Source organism: Penaeus chinensis, chromosome 37 (genome assembly GCF_019202785.1).
Source record: "Penaeus chinensis breed Huanghai No. 1 chromosome 37, ASM1920278v2, whole genome shotgun sequence".
In the NCBI taxonomy this organism is placed as follows: Eukaryota; Metazoa; Arthropoda; class Malacostraca; order Decapoda; family Penaeidae; genus Penaeus; species Penaeus chinensis.
In genome coordinates this window covers 14,668,674-14,674,575 of record NC_061855.1, presented here as the reverse complement: position 1 = coordinate 14,674,575, position 5,902 = coordinate 14,668,674, and the positions used below count along the sequence as shown (strand labels likewise).

At 31.6% G+C, this 5,902-nt stretch overlaps 1 long non-coding RNA gene across 1 annotated transcript in view; it reads left to right on the top strand.

Moving 5' to 3' along the window:
* Positions 1 to 2,445: 2,445 nt before the first annotated feature.
* The window catches only part of LOC125045606, a 3,984-nt gene continuing 527 nt past the window's right edge, over positions 2,446 to 5,902 (top strand). The window contains exons 1-2 of the long non-coding RNA XR_007116567.1: positions 2,446 to 5,641; positions 5,751 to 5,902. The exon at positions 5,751 to 5,902 is cut by the window's right edge and continues 527 nt beyond it. This is a non-coding gene — a long non-coding RNA (uncharacterized LOC125045606). The remainder of the gene's footprint in view (positions 5,642 to 5,750) is intronic.

Sequence of the window (5,902 nt, the reverse complement as noted above, 5' to 3'; positions counted from 1 at the left end):
TTTTTTTCCACTTTAAATTGCATTTGATTGATAGCTCAATGTTTTTTTTTTTCTATATATTTTATGAAATTCCTGTATTTTTATAATTTACGCAATCGAGATGATTTCCTTTGCACAATAGCTTATTCTTTCCATTCCAGATAAGAGAGGCCGGGCGAGGCATAAGGCGCGAGAGGGCGCTGTCAGTACGTTCGTGGGAGATGTTAGTTTTTACACGAAGGTGAAACTTCATTCTCAATGAGCAATTCTGTTCTCTCTCTTCTGTTTATTTATTTGCTTATTATTTATTAGGCTGTATCATTCATTCATTTATTTTTAGGGGGGTCAATTATTTTCTGTGGGGTATTGTACATGATCAGGCAGTAAATTAAACCGAAGTAGAAGTTCTTGAGGGAGAAAGCCCGCGACGTGGATCCGTCCGAAGCTACACAGCGAAGCAATGTCAGAGCCTTGACGTCTCTCTATTATTCAAGTAATTATGACAATTTTCTACGACATGAAGGTACTGCGAATTAAATGTACGTTCACTGACAGTCGTTATAGTGTTTTTATTGGATTTTAGCCTTGGGGATGAAGATTTCTCCCAACCATTTTGTTATTTTTATTTTATCTCTGGCATCACTAATTCACATGATAACATATCGGGTTTCCTTTCACTTTTGTACAACTGTTGCAACCTTTTATTCATTTTTTGCTGTTTGTTATTCACCTTTATTCATCTACTAAAAGATCAATAACAATAATTACAGGAAGATAAGTGGGATAAATAGAAAGCATAACACTAATTGCTATCATTGTTATTTTAGGGTAATTAATGGTTATTACCTGACTGAATATACCAAATGTCGATTGACATTTACATATGAGTATATCGCATCTTGAAATGTTTTCCTTATCGTTTTAAAGTCTTCGTTTTTAAAGATTTCAACGATTTCCTATCTTCGCTTATATAAGTTATTTTAGACCTGTTCTTTGACCTCACTTTTTTTTTTTTTTCAAATTTATTTACCACCATGTAGGAAATCCTGCCTAATAAAGAATAAGTAGATGAATAGTAATAAATGTGTGTATGTACATACTTTGTTTCGAACAGGTATTGTATTCTACCTACGTGAGTTTATCCGTTTTATTTCCTAAAAGAGAAAAAATCTTTTCTTTTCAATGTTTTAATAGAATTTAGTGTATTTTATATTTCTTGAGTTAGCTTCATTTGAAAGCTTTTTCAAATTACCATATTTAGTTTTGTCTTTTTGCCGTTGAAAGGTCGTTCTAAGTACATTTTCGGTTAATTAGCTCTCGTTCTTACAACTTTTTGGAGTTATTTGTCCTTGTTTTTTTCATTTTTTAAATCTACGTGTAGAATTTATTGAATATAAATATATATATATATATATATATATATATATATATATATATATATATATACACGTGTGTGTGTGTGTGTGTGCATTTTTTTCGAGCAAATATTGCATTTCACCTACGCTATTTATTTATTTATGTACGAGTCTGTTAGTTTTATTTACTAAAAGGAAAAAGATCGTTTTTTTCTTAAATATTTTAACATAATTTAGTACATTTTATATCACTTGACTTAGCGTAACTTGAAAGCTATTTCAAATTACTGTCTCCTGTATTAATTTGATTTCGTTTTATGGTCTTTTGTTCTTCGTTTCTCATCAATTTCTCAGGAAATTGATGATAACGTTAATTCCTGGGGGGAGAGGGGACAACAAGGGAAACCTCTATATAAAACTATTATTCACTGTATTTTATTTTATTTGCTTTTTTTATTCTTCTCGCTCGATATCCTTGGAATTTTAAGCATTTTAACTTTACCGACAAACGATCACTTCGATATCGGCGATTGCTGCCTTGGTTATTATCATTGTTGGTCCTTTTAGCAGCTTGGTCATTTGTGTTGACAACAAATCTTTTATATATTTGTTTATTTTTTAATGTTTTGATAGAATCTAGTGTATTTTATATTATTTGAGTTAGCTTCATTTGAAAGCTTTTTCAAATTACCATATTTAGTTTTGTCTCTTTGTCGTTGAAAGGTCGTTCTAAGTACATTTTCGGTTAATTAGCTCTCGTTCATACAACTTTTTTACAGTTGTTTATCCTTTGCTTTTTTCATTTTTAAATCTGTGTAGAATTTATTGAATATACATACACATATATGTGTGTGTGTGTGTGTGTGTGTGTGTGTGTGTGCATTTTTTTCGAGCAATTATTGCAATTTATCTACGCGAGTTTGTTAGTTTTATTTCCTAAAAGGAAAAAAAAAATCGTTATTTCTTAAATATTTTATTTTACATTTTATATTACTTGACTTAGCGTAACTTGAAAGCTATTTCAAATTACTGTTTTCTGTAATAATCGGATTTTGTTTTATTGTCTTTTGTTCTTCGTTTCTCATTAATTTTTGTCTGGATTACTGCCTTTGTTTTTTTTCTATTCTATAATATGTCTAGAATAGCATTACCTGTATATGAAACATCGGAGGGGGGAGGGGGGGGGCAACACGGCAGACCTCTATATAAAACTATTATTCACTGTATATAATTTTATTAAAAATATACTCTTTTTATCCTTCTCGCTCAATATCCTTGGAATTTTAAGCATTTAACTTTGTGATATCGAGGACGAATGCGGGGAAATAGACCAGGATAAACGATCAGTTCGATGTCGGTGATTGCTGGCTTGGTTATTATCATTGTAGTTCATTTTAGCAGCTTAGTCATTTGTGTTGATTACAAATCTTTTATTTATTTTTTTATTTTCTTAATGTTTAATAGAATCTAGTGTATTTCATAATTTAACAGAATTTGGTACATTTTATATTACTTGAGTTAGCTTCAGTTGAAAGCTATTTCAAATTACCGTATTTCATTTTCTCTTCTTGGTCTTAAAAGGTCTTTCTAAGCACATTTTCGATTAATTAGCTCTCGTTCATACACCTTTTTGCAGTTTTTTAATTTTTAAATCTGCGTGTAAAATTTATTGAATATATATATATATATATATATACACACACACGTGCGCGCGTCTGTGTGTGTGTATGTGTGTGTGCATTTTTTTCGAGCAATTGCATTTTTATCTACGCGAGTTTGTTTTATTTCCTAAAAGGAAAAAAATCGTAATTTCATCAATATTTTAACAGAATTTAGTACATTTTATATTGCTTGACTTAGCGTAACTTGAAAGCTATTTCAAATTACCGTGTTCTGCATAAACTTATTCCGTTTTCCTCTTTTGTTATTCGTTTCTCATTCATGCAAACATTGCATTTTTGTCTGCATTATTGCCTTTGTTTTTCTGTTCTATAACGTGTCTAGAATGTTTAGGCATTATATGAAACATCGGAGGAAATTGATGATAAGAAGGTAAATTGACTCTGTTTATCCTTCTCGCTCGATATCCTTGGAATTTTAAGCATTTAACTTTATGATATCGAGGACGAATGCGGGAAAATAGAACAGGATTATCATTGTAGTTCATTTTAGTAGCTTAGTAATTTGTGTTGATAACAAATCTTTTATTTATTTGTTTATTTTTGTACTCAGTATTCTTTTTCTCGCTTCTTTCCTTTTTTCTGCAATCTTTCTGCTGAGTCTTTGTTGCAATGCATTTCACCCATACAACACTGAAGTCATAGAAAACAATATAATGTAAGAAAGGTAAAATGTAGATGCTTTGACCTGATTTACCTCCGCTTGGTAGCTATTTCAAGTCATTATGTCCAACCATATTTTTTCTTGGCGTTCGTATCTCGTATTTTGTTTTTCGCTTTTCATTCACACAACTTCCATTCTTCTGGGGAAAAAAAGAATATAAGAATTTTATAATGTCGAATTTTACTAAAGTCATCAGTACTCATTAATGCATTTACTTGATTAACATCATTTTAAAATCTCTTATTTCTTGAGTTAACTTCTTACACACTTCTAACCATACTGAGGTTTATGACAAAAAGTCACAAAATCAATATTCCTGTTTTTTATTTATTTATTTTTTATTTTTTTTTTTATTATTTTTTTTTTTTACCTGAATTGCTGTAGCTTTGACTGAAAGCTATTGCAAATTACTCTGTTCATCCCTGATTTATCTTCGCGTTTGTCTATTCGTACTGTAATACATTCTGTTTGTGTTTCTCATCCATGTTGTTATAACATTTTCTTTTATTATTTGTTTTGTTCATGTATTCATTGTTGGTGTTTTTGTTTTTATTTTTTCTTAATATTGCTAGAAAATTAATTGCATTGTATTGAGTTACCTAGTTGAAAAGTATTACAAATTATATATGTAGTTGTAATTATCAACAGCTATATATATATATATATATATATATATATATATAGATAGATAGATAGATATATACACATCATATATCTATGCAACAGCATAGAATTGTCATTGTTATATTGGTTGTTATCGTTATTGTATTTAGAAGAGTAACAACAAGCAGGCTTAGGCTATACAGGCGGAAGCCGAGGCGCCACCCTGCACAAGAGGCCGCCCATCCATATTTTCTGCAGTGTGTCCATCATAGACACTTTATTGTCAGAACAAATAGAAATGACAGTTGGTATATAAAAGGTAATTTACTTACATTAACATGTTCGTTATATATCACCTACAGTACAGTGTAATTATTGTTAGCAATGTATCATAACGGTGGTGCTGCATTTTGTTTTTTTGTTTTGTTTTGTTTGTGAAACTATTTCTAAATCAACAAGTGAAATGATCTAGTCATATTTTTTCGTCAGTTACAATCATTGTATTTTCTTAAATCCACAAAGTATGAAATGTTCCTGCATTTATTCAGATTTCACCTTTTGAAATAATGTATTATTGGTTTAAATAAGTATTTTTACTAATATATCATGGTTACATTTTAAGGAGAATGTGTATCAACAGTGTAGATGCATATCATATACCTACAGAATATATTATCATTGATCATTATTTATTGTATACGTTTGTGTATAAAATGTGTGTGCAAATTGGCTCGGTGTTCACCATAGAAGAGATGCACTCTCAAAATTATGACTCATGATAGCCATTGATATCTTTGTTAATTATTGTTTTTGTTAGGATTTTGTTACGGAAGAGAGAGAGAGAGAGAGAGAGAGAGAGAGAGAGAGAGAGAGAGAGAGAGAGCAATTGTAACTTGATTTTCAACACAGAAGGTAGATTTTCAAGGGATATCTTTTATTATAATCAAAGCATGATCTGCAAGTGTGGACTCCGAGTGACCATTTCAAGTGTGACATTTTGATCTCTTCATGCCTGATCTCAGTTCTAATATGTGACCGTTTCCAAGTATGACCTGAGCATCCAAAACCAAATCAGAGTTCCTTCAAAACGATAGGCCGCGAACGTTATTCCAAGGCTGACCTTCACCTCCAAGAATGAAATATACTCCAAGACGCAAAGCAACCAATGCCTTCAAGTGTTAGTCCAGAGTGGAAAACCCTCAAGTGTGACCTTCATCTCTAAGTGTGAAGTTCTCGTCCAGGAGTGACTAATACTTGTCCAAAGCGCCGAACGACCAGCACCTTCAAGTGTTTGTTCAGAGTGTGGCCATCTCAAGTGTGACCTACAATACCGAGGATGAGAGGAAACATCAAGTATTAAGGTGAGTCTCACACACACTCAACCAAAGAAATTTAAGTTTGTCTTTATTTTCATCACTGAAATACGAAATAAGTGATCTTATTAAATCGGCTTTTCTCCAAATATTTCAGAATTGACCCCGGGACGTCACACTTGAGCACTAAATGACACACGTGGCCATGGGACGCAGGCTTTGAAACGCCACAGGACGGCATGAAGGAAAACTTCAAACTTAGCCTGGAGCTCTGAGTTTGATATTGTTATTATATCTTATAGTTATGAC